A 16,457-nucleotide genomic window follows, 5' to 3' on the forward strand; every position below is an offset into this window, starting at 1 on the left:
CTTACAGTTCTATATTAAAACAATATACAGGTAATCCTCAAATTATGACCAAAATTGAGCCCAACATTTCTGTTGCTAAGTGAGACATTTGTTAAGTGAGTTTTGCCCCATTCTATGATCTTCCTTGCCACAGTTGTTGTTGAATCACTCAACTGTTAAGTTAGTAACATGGTTATTAAGGGATTCCGGCTTCTCCATTGACTTTGCTTATCAAGAAGGCCCCAAAAGATGATTTGATCCCCAGGACACTGCAGCCATCATAAACATGAGTCAGTTGCCAAGCATCCAATCATGTGGCCTTGAGGAGATGCCACAACAATCATAAATGTGAAAAATGGTCGTCACTTTTTCAGTGCCATTGTAACTTTGAACGGTCACTAAATGAACTGTTGTAAGTAGAGGACTACCTGTAACAAGAAGCAAGGATCAGGAAACATTTAAGATATTCTGTTTCAACAAAAAGAAAAGACATTGTTCAGTATTTCATCCATATGCCAAATGATCTCCAGAAAAGCCAGATCTTCAAGAGTCCTCAAAAGCTTAACAGGGAAGGAAAAATCTCTAGTTCCAATGGAAAGGTTTTCCAAAAGAATAAGACAGCCTAAATTCAGGCCCTTGAAGTGGGCTTAATCTCAGCACTCTTAACATTCTTTCTTTCCCCGGTCTTACCAAATGCTGTAGACAGATTCCACTCACAACAGGCTGCCTCAGAGACACCAAGCCTCTAAGCCATATATGGCTTTAAGGCCTCAACCAATACCTTCAACTGCATGTGAAAGTTAACCAGCAATCAATGCAGGCTCTCCAGAAGAGATACTGGATGATAAACCTTAGTGTGTCCATAACAGGCTGCCTAATGCTGAACCAGCTGTACAGATAGCCCTTGACTTATAACAGTTCATTAAGTAACTGCTCAGTTTCAATGGCATTGAAAACAGTGACTTATGACCGTTTTTCACACTTACAACCATTGCATCATCCCTGTAGTCATGTGATCAAAATTCAGACGCTTGGCAACTGACTCATATTTATGATGGTTGCAGTGTCCTGGGGTCACGTGATCCCTTTATGTGACCTTCTGAAAAGAAAAGTCAATGGGAGAGCCAGATTTACTCAACAACTGTGTTATTAACTTAACCGCAAAGATTCACTTAACAACTGTGGCAAAAAAGGTTGTAAAATGGGGCAAAACTCAGTTAACAAATGTTTCACTTAGCAAGAGAAATGTTGGGCTCAATTGTGATTGTAAGTCGGAGACTACCTGTAGTTTCTGAATTGTCTCTTAAAAGGCAGCCTCATGTACAGAGCAGGGTACAATAATCCAAAACCTTGGAGGAGAGAAGGGTGGCCAAGCAGGAATCCTGGACAGAAATGTACATAGTATTATTACTAATTTCAAATTTATATCAAATATACAAGTATAACCACACTAGTTTCCACTAGCTAAATACAATAAAGTGTTTAACTAACTAAACTAGTGAACCTAATCTATTCAAGCTCTGAGGCTCAACTGAACTGGCTTTTTCCATTCCGACTTGTAAATCTAGATACTCATCTTGACACAGTAATATGATCTTCAAGTCAACACTGACAGTCAAAAAACATAAGGGAGATGGAAAAGTGACAGGCTGTTTTGAGTAACACCTTGGGAATAGACCGTTGGATTGCATCTGCAATCAGCCTTGACCAGTGCCACTTGTGACTGGCTGGAGATCTCAACCTAAGAACTTTCAAGTGTTGAAACAATATCTGTAAGAGACTGACAAGAGTATTCTATACTTCGAATTCATCCCTTCTTATGACTACCCAGATAATCTGGTCCTTTTACCTTTGTTCAAAATGCTTTGGGACAGCTTTTTTTTTGCTTTTGTTTAAATCTAAGATAATATGACTTTGAACTTTTTTTTTTTTTGTAAATTTTATTTGAGTTTTCACAAAGAGAAAAAAAAATACAAATAAAACATCTTTTTTGAAAGCAGCATAATCCCGGGTTACACTTCTTCGTACAGACACAAATTCAGGTTCATGCTCATTTTTATATTCTATTCCATATCTTATTACTATTTTACATTTTCTGCATAGCTTCTCCCCTCTTTAAATTTTCTCAATTTTATTTTAATTATCTCATCTCAATTCTTTGGTTGTTTTTTTAAGTCTTAAATTCTCCACTCTCTTTCCCTCCTTTCCTTTTTCTTCCCCACATAAATTGCTTGTTCATTAAAGATGGCTTCTTCTTTGTCCCAGTCTTCTTGTTTTGCAGTCGTTTCTTGTTGTTTCTCATAGTTCCAAATCTCCATTTCTAACAATTGAAAAATGAAGCCAAAAGAACCCCTCCCTTCTTGTGCATCTTCTTTGTACTTTTTAAGTTCCATTTTCAATTCATCCAGAAGTGGTGCCATCGTATAAATTTTTAAACAACCACCCGATTGATTTTAGTCATTCAAATATAATAACCAAGAATCCAAAGATCACCAAATAATCCAAATACACGCAAGCTGTTTCTTTTTTTGCTCTTTTTATTCACTTTCTCTTCCTGGGGTTACTATTTAGTTGCAAAGTTTCAGTTAAAATGTATCTTTTAGAAGTCTTGTTGAAGTTTTACTGTAGATTCTTTTTAATTCCAGGCAGTCTCCTCCCTCTTCCAGATCCTGCCCTTATTCTTTTTCTCTCCCTTCCTGCTTATGAAAAAGAAAAATTTTAATGTCCAGAAATCTTTATTATCCCTTTGGCATTTTGTTTTATTTTCAGCTTAATTGTCTATTGATGCCAAAGCGGATTTTTCCAATTTCTTATTTAAGTCTCTTAGTTGTCAGTATAGGGAAGGAGAGAGAAAGAGAGAGAAAAAAGCCAAACCTTTCCCTTTTCACTTTCCTTTGCTGCTTCCAACTCTTCTTTGGGAGCAATGTTATTTTTTGTAAGTTTAAATTCCAGGGTACCTTAGTTGTTGCTTTTACAATTTAACCCGGTCAGCCAAAACTTTCACTTATCTTCCTCCTGCACATTCTTTTCCGGTTGAGTTCTCCTGACCACCGCTACAACCGCCTTCGGGAAAGGGAGTAATGGCCAGCTGAGGAGGAGAGATGCGGCTCTCCTCAACCCTGCTGGTGGTCTCCCCCCTCTTCAACACCTCTACGGGGTGGCTTAGCCCCGAAACCAGCCGGCTCGGGGCACTCCAGCGGCGAGCCCAGACAGAAACCGCACACAATTGCGGATTTCTGTCTGTCACCGAAGCCCTTCAAACCGGAAGTCCAACTTTGAACTTTTGTGTGAGAGCTAAGACAAGACACAAACTCAGGCTTAAATGTTCTCACTTTTTGGAAATCCCTGAAATGCAAGTCAGATTAGCATTCAGAATCATCTCACATATTTCCACTATTAGAGCAAACGTGCAGTCATTTGATTTATGACAGATTGCGTTTACAACATATGTGCAGATCTCTCAGGAAGGCATAATAATTAGAATGAGAGAGATTCTGGTTGATTTGACTTACCTTTGACTAAATATTTTGTACGTTTGTACAAAGAGAACCATGAATGCATCTCTTCCCAAAACAACATTAATATAATAATCGTGATAGAGTACTTCATCGCTCTTAATTTTGTGATAGCTTCCTTTTAAAACACATGGCTCAATTTAGATGAACATTATTTTGTTAATGTACTATTAAATGCAACTCTGCTGGATCAAGCTAAAAAGCTGCCTACTGTAGCATCCTGTGCCTATAGTTCCTGTGGGAATACGGATTGTAAACAGGCCATGAAAGCAACAGTCTCTCTCTCTCTACTATTGTTCCCCAATGAGTAGCAGTCAGAGGCATGCTATCTCAGATCTGAAAGAAGCATACAAGCATCATTAATTGTATTATCCTCCATTAATTGTTTAATCCGTTTTTAAAGCTGTCCAGCTTGGTAACCATTGCTACATCTCAGGGAAAGTACTTCCATATGCTGACTATATGCTGTGCAAAGAATGTTTGTTTGTCTATCTTGAATCTTCTATCATTCATTTTTTCCACATGATTGAAGTTTTTACTTCAAGATTTACCATCAGATCTTGTATATCCTTCCAAAATTGTTTGGGCCCAACAAGCCTGTCTTTCTTGAATTTAATATATTCGTCTTGTCTGAAAGTATCTGTCAAGTTTTCTTCACTGGGGTCAGAATTTAGATAGTTGATTCATAAACACATATACATATAAGCCTGTCAGCTATTTCCATTTGCAATAGAGAAAATTATACAAAGCAGAGACAAGTAGCATGCCAAAGAAATTAAAGGCGTGAGATAATGAAAGAAAATATAGCTAAGAGGGTATATTTATACTGTTATCTTTCCCAATTCCTCTCCATACTTTTTAAGATCTATAAATTATTCCTGTTTCCACAACATCTATATAATCACTTCATAGACTGGCCTGGAGAAAAGCAAGATTTAACTCTAGTAAACGAAAATTTCACTATCAGTGAGTTAATGAAAAGTTAATAGGAGTAGAATATGCAGTATAGTACTGTATTCGGATCCAAACTGAGGAAAATGCTCTGGTTCTGGCATGGGTTTCCTATTCTAAGAAAAGACATATCCTCTTTAAACAGTAGCCAAACTAAAAGGAACCAACTAAAAGGAAGAGAGGAGATGCATAGTATGATTGTGTATTGCCAAAGCTACCAGTAAGAAGATTTGACAAGATCAGTAATGGACTGAATTAAGTGTGCTAGAGAAAGATCACCCAATACTCATGCTATAAGGCAGCCCAAATATATTACTTTTCAAAAACATCCTATTAACAGTCAGGGCTGACATATTGCCACTGAAAAATCATTTGATGACTTTTGATCTGAAGATCAGCTATGTCAGGGGTGTGAAACTCAAGGCCCGGGGGCTGGATCCATTCCATGGGATGCTTAGATCTGGCCCACGGGGTTGCCCTGAAAACAGCAAAGGACCAGGCCATGGTGCCTCTGCCAGCGAAAACGGAGCTCCTGCAGGAGGCCGTTGTGGCCGAAAACGGAGCTCAGGAGCCCATTTTCGCTGGCAGAGCACTCAGGCAGCCACAGGTGCCCCCGACAAGAGTGACATCAAGCTAGCCATGCCCACCCTGGCCCCCAAGGTCAAACACAACCCTGATGCAGCCCTGAGTGAAATTGAGTTTGACACCTCTGAGCTATGCGAAGCACAATAAAGATGACCTCAAGCCTCCACCAGTTTTAAGTCAATACAAACACAATTTTACTGATGAGCAGGTACCACAACTACTATAGCAATATTAATCCGTGGCTGCAAGGAAAAGCTATCATGCTTTTGATGTAATGTACCAGCTAAAACATTTCTTCTGGACAGTTCTTTGTATATATGGAAGTGAGCACAGCTGTGAATCAATGCTTGTCTAATACTACCAGTATAAGTGCCATGCTTGCTACTGAAATTAGAATCTCAGCCAAAATAACGTAGGAACAATTCGATATTAATGAAAGCAGTTTCTCTCAAAATCCAATAAAAATATTCCTAGATTCAATATATTATTCAGGGTTATAGTGCATCAGTTAAAATGTTAAATACATGTAAAATATAATTATATTACTTCTTAAAATTATATCTCACAAGTTAAACATTACTAAAAAAAAGATGTGATATTCTTCTCAAGACCTCTTACTCTATTTATGAGAATTATGCCAGAATGTATTAGGCCAACACAGTCTTGAGGGGATAATTATAAATTATACTAAGCTACAATATTTATTTTTTCTTAAAAACATGCAATTCATCTGAATGATTCCTTTGTTTTCTTACCAAAGATGCAAGAAAGAGATAGAAGAAAGCAAAAAATCTTATTTATACTGGAAAAATCTTATTTATGTTGTAAGTATATGAAGGGAGGGGAGAGAAAGCAAACAAACAATAACAAAGAAAACAACTGTAACCTCTTAGATTAATTTGACTGTATATTATTTAAGTGGAATTTGAAATAATGGTTGGAATTAACACTTCACAATAAACAAGAGATTTTAAAATTGCTGGTGTTGAAGAATACATAGCATCCTGGATCACCCATTATGCTAAATCACAGTGAATAGATTTACAAAATAACAAGGCTTAGTATAATTTATGACTTTTACCAATGTTGCAGCATAGAATAAGATAGATTCTTCCATCTATCCGTTATTTCCCAGGTTAAAATCCTATTTTAATCTCTTCATTTATATTTCTGAAAATACTCAAAACCAGAAGATGCTAATGCATACCTCGTGTACAATACATGGCTGCTGTCAGTTTGGTTCTACATGTAATCCTCAACTTACGATCACCTGTTTAGTGACTGTTCGAAGTTAAACAACACTGAAAAAAGTGGCGTATGACTGTTTTTTACACTTAACGACCCATTACAGCATCCCCACAGTCACGTAATCAAAACTCGGACACTTTCAACTGGCTCATATTTATGACAGTTACAGTGTCCTGGGGTCATGTGATCCCCTTTGGCAACTTCTGACAAGAAAAGTCAATGGTGAAAGCAAGGTTCACTTAACAATCAGGTTACTAACTTAAGTGCAGTGATTCACTTAGCGACTGTGGCAAGATAGATCATAAAATGGGGTAAAATTCACTTAACTGTTTTGTTTAGCAATGGAAATTTGGGGCTCAGTTGGGATCATAAGTCAAGGACTACCTGGTCAAGAATATACACCTGAAGAATTACTTTTATACGTGCATATATTACTAGTTAGTATATCCTGCCACAAAATCAAATTTGGATGGTATCATCCAAATTTCAGCATCTCAAAAGATCATCCTCTTCCTGAAGAACTTCAGCAAAATAAAGCCTAGTGGCATCCTAGATAAATAGCTGTATTTTCTATTGCTTCTATTCAGATATGTTTTCTAATGTCTCACATTGAAATTGACTTTCCCTTAGTTTAAACTTATTAGATCTAGGTAGAAAAGAATAAATCCACTTCCTTGTAACAATCATTAATATTTGAAAAGAGGCATTATCATCTCCCATTTTCCATTTTCCCTTCTTCTCTGATAGTTATACAAGCTTTAATTAACTGGGAACCCAGCAAATCAACACTAACCACTTCTGAGCAAAGGACCAGACTTGATAGCCCTTAAAATATTGGGATTCTATATATGGGTACCTCCTAGAATTTTATCCAAAGTTCATGCTGGCTGGAGAATTCTGGGAATGGAAATCCACACATCTGGAGGATAGCCATGTTAAGGAAGCATAAAGGTACCCAGTTCTTTAACCTTCTGTAACATTGTAGTTAGTCCTCAATTTACAACCACAATTCAACCCACCATTTCTGTTGTTGATACTTTGGTTAAGAAAATTTTGCCCCATTTTACGATATTTCTTGCCATAGTTGTTAAATGACTAATTACAGCTATTTAGCAACACGTTTGTTAAGTGAATCTGGCTTCCACATTGACTCCGCTTGTCAGATTACATGACCCTGGGATACTGCAACCCATGAGTCAGTTGCCAAGCATCTGAGTATTGATCACATGACCATGAGGATGCTGCAATAATCGTGTGAAAAATGGTTATGTTACTTTTTTCAGGTCTGTTGTAACTTTGAACAGTCATTAAATGAACTGTTGTAAGTCAAGGTCTACCTGTATATCTTTGTTTGTATACTTCTGACTATTTTGACTGCCTTCCTCTAAATTGATTTTTCTACTTTCTTGCTAAATTGCAATTTGCCAGATCTTGATCTAGTATTTCAGATAACACAGAATAAAATAAAATGATTACTTCCAATGCATTGTACTGTGGATGCTTTATTGTGCCATATATCACACCAGGGTTTTTCTTTTTTGTAGTGGAATATATTCATGGTTAGTTTTCAATTGTGATAAACAACAATCTCATTTTTTCAAGTATATGGCTTTCAAGATACATATCTATGCCCCATATCCCTTTTTAATTATTAAATTTCTCATTATTTCTAATTTATTTTATGGTATGTTTTACAATGTTTTATGTTCCCAGTTTTCATTCTAACAAAATTATTTACATTTTATTTTCTTTAATTAAGATAAAACCTATCCATTCTGGCTTTGCCATCTCAAAATTGAATACTTGATCAACTATCACTAACAAATGTGATAAAAATCACAAATCTCAGATCCAACCATCACACTTCGATAAATACTTGCTAGCTGCATTCATGCACTGTCTTGGTTTTATTATAATTCATATATTTTAATGCACTGTCTATGGCTATATTATATGATCCCACTGTCTTGTTTTCTACAACATAAGACATGGAACATGGATAGTAGATACAAAGACAAAGTTCACATGGAACAAATCTCTGAATACAGTACTGTTTTCCAATATATGCATACAATTGTTGCAAGCTAAATATTTTAATCCTTTTATTAAAATAAAAAATATCTAGAGTACTTACAAATCAATGAACTAACAATCTGTTTTAAAACAAATGTGCAATAATTAATCTGGCAGAATATATTCTTGAGAATGTCAGCTTTTACCGTAGTACTACTGCAACATTGAAAGTTTAGCTTTAAATTTTTAATTTGCTCTGTTATTATTTGAAAAAAGCTTAAACAGTTGAACTGACAGATTTTGTGAGAATAACTCTACTTAACCTTTAACCAACTGGTACATTACTACAGGAATTTGAGAATACATCAAATAGTCTACTATACTGTTATGGTCTTCTATATAGAAATAATTAGTAATTCAGGGAATTATGAAGGATAGCTAACAGGAGATAAAGGGATAAATAGAAGAAGGCTTTCAACGATTTTAACAAAGTGGTTTCATCCTTTTATTAACCAATTAAATTATAGTCAAAATAATAGCCAAAATTACTTTTACATAAATTGGAATTAGATAAATTATATATATAAATGTATGCAAACTTTTATTAATAAGAAAGAAAGTGAAGTATTATGGAATGGGTTCACATAAGGTAGAAAATGAAATTTTCTCATGGAGTATAGCTGTCTCATATCAACGCTAGCTTTTTAGTTAGTAAGGTACTTATCCTAGCTTCTCCACAAAAAGTGTGCCAAGGTTGTATTATAAAATTCTTCAAGCATCTCTTTTAGATACATCACCTGAAAAAAACCTAATTACTACTATAAAACTATCCTAAAATTACAAGCCATAGGGACAATATGGCCCATTTCCTTTTTTCCCTTATATTTTAAGATCTGAGCTGTATATTCCACATCAGTTATTAAATGTTCGTCTAAATACTAAATACTACCCTTTTGAAAAGACCAGATAAATTGGATCAGTGTTTAGAAGACTTGTATATATGATATATCACAACCTGAAGTAAACCCTTTCTATTAGAACAAAATTTCAATCAGTGGTCTAATTTACCAACAGCAAAATTAGTATTTCATCAGAGTAAATGACAGCCACAATTAGTGCTGAGGTTGATACCGTAAATATAGCACAAGTTCTAAATCAAGACACAAGTATTTTACAGAATGCAATGTCATGTGATATAGTTAAGTGATAATTGTTCATTACATAAATTAAAACTGTAAATGAGGAGTCCTTAATGCTCCACTGTTCATCCCAAGCTACATATATTTTCTTCTATTGAAACTGTAAAGTCCAGGCAAATACATATGTACTGTATCACAAAGATTTCAAGAATGAACTTGACTAGTAGTAGTTTATTCAACTGCTATAAAATCATTCCAAATCAGCCAGTCAATAAAACAGAATCAACTGTCCATTATTATGCACTTTTATTTGTGAAATATACTATAATTATTAAGTAACCCAAAGCAGCCAAAGTTTTCAGTACACATGAGAAAAAAACTCTTCTGAGAGTTGAAGATTTGTGTCTCATTTTTTTAAATCAAAAGTTTTTCTCTTTGGACAAAATCTTTTATAATCGAAGCAATACTCAACACAGATATACAATAAATGCATAGATAGATAGATAGATAGATAGATAGATAGATAGATAGATAGATAGATAGATAGAGAAAGACAGACAGACAGACAGACAGTATCGCTTTATGATATATATACAACCCTTTCAACTCAGTACAGGTACTTTCAACAGCACCACTACTATTCTTTTTATAATATCATGAAACAAAGCTGATAATCCTCTCAGTACTCCATGTCAAACAAATTCAAGAAACTGAAGATAGGGAGAAAACTCAATTAAGAATGAAACTGTTCTTGCATGCACATTTCTTGTCCTAAATTACAGTATACAGTATATCACTTAGCTTAAGAACTCAATTACTCAATTTATTCCAGTTAACCCACCTTCCACTGTTTATACAACAAGAAATCTTCATTATGCTTTATTTGTCATGGGGATTTCTCTATAAAAGGCTACTTACATTACATCTATGGAACAAACCTAGTTATTTACACATACAAAAAGAAAACACAGTTACTGCATTTTTCTCTTTTTAAAAAGAAGCTATAACTTCTTCTTTCCTCTACTAATCTAAGGACAGTCCTTCCATTAAGTCATACCTACATTTTCAAACCGGTACCTTAAGTTGTTGAAAACAATTTGAACAACTTCCAGAACTATAAGGTAACTACATTCTGAGGCTGGGTTTCAAGGTATGGGGGTAACTTTCAATGTTTACTGTCTGCAATTAAAATGGAGGCAAAGATCGGGCGATCTGTGTCTGGCTTTAGGGAAAGAGACAATAACCCCAAACAGAACCAGCATGGCTTTAAAGAGGCAGAAAAAAGAGAAAGCAGAAAGTGGGAAAATATACATGATTCATCAACATTATTACCTCATTCCCCCCTTTTTTTTCTTCCTCTCCTCCCAAGCAGTTTCTATCCTCTCCCCTTCTCTCTCTTGAGTAACTCTTGGTCCAACTTGCAGAGATGCTTAATTTTTAAAAAGTTTAAAAATAAAAAATAAAAAATTATATATCTCTTTTTATCAGCCCAGCCCGGGTCGGGGTGGTTGGTCCTCTTTGGCGAAGTGGCGCTGCTGTGAAAATGCCCCCTTGTCTCCCTCCTCTCCACTCCCTCCAGCTGGGTGTTGACGCAGCAGAAATTACCAGCTGGAAAATTCCCCTTTTGGAGGTGGGGGGAGGGGAGGGGAGGGGAGGAGGGGGTTAACCCCCTGCCAGTCAGCCTCTGCCTGCCCTCAGCCCTCCCACCCCCTCGGCCCCCAGCCCCAAATAAGGCAAGCGCGTCCAGGGGCAAAAGGAGAGCAGAGGCGCCCCCTGCCCCATTTGCGGGGGGGGTCGTCTCCTCTCTCTCTCTCTTTCATCTCCCTCCCCTCCCCACTAACCTTCAGGATATTCCTAGAACAGTCCTCAAGGTGGCTTCTCCTCCTCCACCCACCCCCCATCAACCTCAGGGGGCGAATTGGGGGTTATCTGCTCTCTCTTGACACACACCCCATCTTCCTTCAGAACAGCCAGTGCAAGGTGGCCTTTTCCTCCCCACCTCAGCCTCAGGGGCATTGGAGGGGGCTCTCTCTTCACCCCCAAACTCCTCTCAGAATAGCCCCCAAGGTGGCCACTTTAACACACACCCCTTCCACTTCAAGGGGTACACCTCTCTTTCACACACACACACACCCCAACTCCTCTCAGAATAGCTCTCAAGGTGGCCTCCTTCCCTGAGCTTCAAGGAGCCCGGGGGAATCTCCTTTTCACCCCCCACCCCCATCTCCCCTCAGAATAGCCCTCAAGGTGGCCACCCACCCACCCCCGCCTCAAGGGACTATTGGGGGACGTCTCTTCTCTTTCACCCCTCATTTCCCCTCAGAATAGCCCTCAAGGTGGTCTCTCTCTCCCCCCCCAGCTTCAAGGAGCGCTTGCGGGGGGCATCTCCTCTCTCTCTCATCTCCCCCTCTTTCAGCCCACAAGGTGGTTTCTCCCCCCCTCCGCCCCACATCTCTCCTCAGCCTCATGGGGGCTTCAGGGGGGCAAGAGAGGGGATTCACCTTGAACACACACACAGGGCGCCCCCCTCACCCCCACCCTTCCGCGAGGGAAGTTGCCAAGTTGCGAGCGGCTTTCGGCCTCAGCTTACCTGAGGGGGCAGCGGCCAAACGCTCTCGCCGCGCTCCCCTCACGGGGCTGGGGGAAAAGGGGAGTCGCGAGGAGGTTGGATTGGGGGGGACCGCCGGAGCGCGTTCCCGCCTCCTCCTCCTCCTCTCTCTCTCTCTTTTCCCCCCTCCCACCCCCAAGACAGGGGGGAGGGGCGCGCGAGCGCTCCTGCCTCCTCCTCCTCCTCCTCACCCAACTTGGCCGGAGAGTGGGGAGGGGCCATGCTCGAGCCCGGTAAAGCCGGCAAAGGCAAGGAAAAGAAGGAGGCGGGGCCGGCCGGGGCTTTAAAAAAAAAAAAAAAAAAGAGCAGGCGATCTCGTCCCTGATTGGGTAGAGAGGGACCCCTATCTCTTTAAGCCACGCCCCTATGGAGCCTCGCGCGTCTGTTTCTCCCCGAGTGAGTAAGAGAGAGAGAGAGAGGTGGGAGCCAACTGTCAAGTGACCGGCCGGACCTGTGGGGCGCTGAGCATGATGGGAGAGAGAGAGAGAGAGAGAGAGAGCAGCTCTGACAAGATTGTTGCCAAGGGCAAGCGGAGGTTTCCGTTGTCCTGGCAACGGTCAGGGCCTTTCCTGCCCTCGAAGAAGGGAGAAGCGGCGGGAGGGAGCCGAGCTCCGCGGACAGGGAAGGTTCACACGAGCTGGTGCGCTGCCCTCGCCCCGAGGTGCCGCTTTCGGGGGAGGGGACTCAAAAGCCAGTGCATTCCAGACCCAGGAAGGTTCCCACGGCTGTTCCTAGAGCCCAGGACCCTCAAAGGAATGGAATCGAATGGAAGAAGGAATAGACTAGATTAGACAAGAACAGAACAGAACACCATAGAATAGAATACATGGACAGTGGAGTGGGGTGGAGTGGAGTGGAGAGAGCAGGGTCTCAACCTTGGCACTTTAAGCCTGGAGGACTTCAACTCCCATAATTCCCCAGCCAGCAAAGCTGGCTGGGGAATTCTGGGAGTTGAAGTCCTCCAGGCTTAAAGTTGCCAAGGTTGCAGACCCCTGGAGTAGAGTATATGGAATGGAATGGGAACAGAATAGAAACAGAACAGAACAGGAATAGAATAGAATATATGGAATGGGAATGGAATGGAATGGAATAGAGTAGAGAAGAATAGAATGGAATGGAATGGAATGGAATGGAATGGAATAGAATAGAATAGAATGGAATAGGAATAGGAATAGGAATAGGAATAGGAATGGAATAGAATAGAATAGAATAGAATAGAATAGAATAGAATAGAATAGAATAGAATAGAATAGAAACCTTGGAGGTCTTCTAGTCCAACCCTCTGCTCAAGCAGGAGAACCCTATGCTATAGGAAGCAGACACCCAGGCTGAGTTCACACAATAGGCTTGGCTGATAGAAGCTGAGCAAATTATGGGTTCAGGGTGTCTGGAACAATACAGGTAAGTCCTCGGCTTACAGCAGTTAGTTTAGTGACCCTTCAAAGTTACAGTCGAGGACTACCTGTACTCTTGTGACCTTGTTGGGACTCAATGACCATTCCATTTGAGGCAACAGATCAGAATAACAAGAGTTGGAATGGACCTTAGAGGTCATCTAGTCCAACCCACCACTCAAGCAGAAGACCCTACACCATTTCAGACAAATGGCTGAATTTCTCCACACCACCAGGACTTGCTGATAAACTACAGGTAGTTCTCAACTTACAACAGTTTGTTTAGTGATGGTTCAGAGTTACAACGGCACTGAAAAAAAAGTATGACTTTTTCAGAGGTATGGCCTTTGCAGCATCCCCATGGTCACGTGATCAAAATTCACACACTTGGCCAGAGGGTTCATACTTATGATCATTGCTGTGTCCCAAGGTCACATCAGGGGTGGGATTCTACCAGTTCATACCTATTCTCTAGAACAGGTTGTTAACATTCTAAGCAGTTTGCAGAACCCGTTGTTAGAAGAAATTACTGACCTAATCCTGTAAGGGAGGCAGGAAGGAAACATTCTGGTGTTGCTTACAGAAACAGCCTCTCTGTTAACCCTTATTACATTCTTTGCAGGACTAGACTTCCTGTCTCAGGAACTTCTCTGGAGTTTTTTCCCCCTCCTTTGCTGGTACTTTGCTTGTGTGGAGTGACCATTCAAAGTTACAGTGGCACTGTATGACCATTTTTCACACTTACGACTGTTGCAGCATCCCCACAGTCATGAGAGGCCAGGGGAGGAGATGTGTGTCTCGATGTGAGTGATAGCCAATAACATGACTACCAAGGCATGTCCACCCAGTCACATAACCACCAAGCCATGCCCATCACCTAAGCTACGCCCACAGAACCAGTTAAAAAATTTGAATCCCACCCCTGGGTCACATGATCCCCTTTTACGACCTTCTGACAAGCAGAGTCCATGGGGAAGCCAGATTCACTTCACCACCGTGTGACTAACTTATCAACTGTGGTGATTCACTTAACAGCTGAGGCAAAAGCCACTTAACAAGTGTCTCACTTAACAACATAAATTTTGGGCTCCATTGTGGTCGTAAATCGAGGATCACCTGTACAAAGCCATGGCTCACTGAGTTATCCTTTTGGCAGATTTCCTACAATGCTTGGTTTCGTTTAGGATCCAGGCACCCTGAGCCACAAACTCATTAAGCCTCTCTTGTTTTTTTTTAGCTTTGCATTAATTTGTTTGCACATGTTTTCTTTGCACACATACATACCATTCTGCACATGTAACACTGCTGCTTCGATGTCCAAATCTGGGAGATGAGGTCCCCACATCTTAAAAGGAGCCAAGTTGAATCGCTGGTTCGGGGAATTCTGGGAAATGAAGTCCCCACATCTTAAAAAGGAGCCAAGTTGAATCGCTGGTTGGGGGAATTCTGGGAAATGAAGTCCCCACATCTTAAAAGGAGCCAAGTTGAATGGCTGGTTGGGGGAATTCTGGGAGTTGAAGTCCCCACATCTTAAAAGGAGCCAAGTTGAATCGCTGGTTGGGGGAATTCTGGGAGTTGAAGTCCCCACATCTTAAAAGGAGCCAAGTTGAATGGCTGGTTGGGGGTAATTCTGGGAGTTGAAGTCCCCACATCTTAAAAGGAGCCAAGTTGAATGGCTGGTTGGGGGAATTCTGGGAGTTGAAGTCCCCACATCTTAAAAGGAGCCAAGTTGAATGGCTGGTTGGGGGAATTCTGGGAGTTGAAGTCCCCACATCTTAAAAGGAGCCAAGTTGAATGGCTGGTTGGGGGAATTCTGGGAGTTGAAGTCCCCACATCTGAAAGTTGCTGAGGCTGAGAAACACTACACAAAGGTGTCCTCATACCAGCTGCTTCTGACTCCAAGTAGTCTTTGATACTCCTCCTGAATTCTTGTAATAACCTTTGCGATCTTTGACTTCAGGCATTCATGCTATACTTTCCCCCCTCCAAAATTATTTCCTCCTCCCCCTTCCCCTCCTCCTCAGCTGGAAGGGACATTTTATATTTATTTAGCTGGCGGGGTTCAATCCCCTGCCACGCACAGCAGCTGCAACCCACAGCTTCTGATTCGCCATTCCCCCAAGTGCGCAGGGCGGACCAAAGCAGCCAAAACCTCCTGGGGTAGGAGGGTGTTCTTGGGGAGGGCTCTAAAAAATGTAAGCATCTCCCCCCACCCTACTTCCAAACCTGGGAAGGTTTCACTTCTGCCACTTCTGGGCACTTTCTGAGGTTTCTGTTTCGTCACTTTGGCAGATTGTTTTGCACACAAGCAGCTGGTCAGGAAAAGGGAACGCTGTATCTGAATTTCCCATCCGCATTTGGTCCCAGATTTGAGAAGGCTTCTCAAATAACACAATCGCTCAGCAGAACGGGAGATTGTGTTTTTTTTTAGGCAGCAGTGGTTCATGTAAGCCAGGCGAGCGTCTTTTGGTCCTGTTCACACATACAATCATCCAGGTCCCAGGAATGTAAGAATCTGTGAGCTCTCTAACTCTGTCTTGTCAAATATTTTCATCTCTGGACCCTTTTGGCATCTTAAAACCACTGAGGACCCCAAAGAGTTTATGAATTATATTATATCATGGCATATCATATATCACATATGATATAGATTAGATTGGATTGGATTATACACTGCTCAAAAAAAATAAAGGGAACACTTAAACAACACAATGTAACTCCAAGTCAATCACACTTCTGTGAAATCAAACGGTTCACTTAGGTAGCAACACTGATTGACAATCAATTTCACATGCTGTTGTGCAAATGGAATAGACAACTGGTGGAAAGCAGAGGCAGTTAGCAAGACATCCCCAATAAAGGAGTGGTTCTGCAGGTGGTGACCACAGACCACTTCTCAGTTCCTATGCTTTCTGGCTGATGGTTTGGTCACTTTTGAATGCTGGTGGTGCTTTCACTCTAGTGGTAGCATGAGACGGAGTCTACAACCCACACAAGTGGCTCAGGTAGTGCAGCTCATCAAGGA

General features: G+C 40.5%; 1 protein-coding gene across 2 annotated transcripts in view; it reads right to left on the minus strand.

Annotated features, from left to right (window-relative positions):
* ZBTB46 (zinc finger and BTB domain containing 46) overlaps positions 1-12,295 on the minus strand; it is a 117,031-nt gene extending 104,736 nt beyond the window's left edge. For both annotated transcript variants that reach the window (XM_087962344.1, XM_087962343.1), the window contains exon 1: positions 12,021-12,295. The gene's annotated coding sequence lies outside the window, so the exon portion shown is untranslated. The remainder of the gene's footprint in view (positions 1-12,020) is intronic.
* Positions 12,296-16,457: the final 4,162 nt, after the last annotated feature.

This window comes from Notechis scutatus, chromosome 3 (genome assembly GCF_049901735.1).
Source record: "Notechis scutatus isolate UNSWTSFEM ecotype Mainland chromosome 3, rNotScu1.2, whole genome shotgun sequence".
NCBI classification, from domain to species: domain Eukaryota; kingdom Metazoa; phylum Chordata; class Lepidosauria; order Squamata; family Elapidae; genus Notechis; species Notechis scutatus.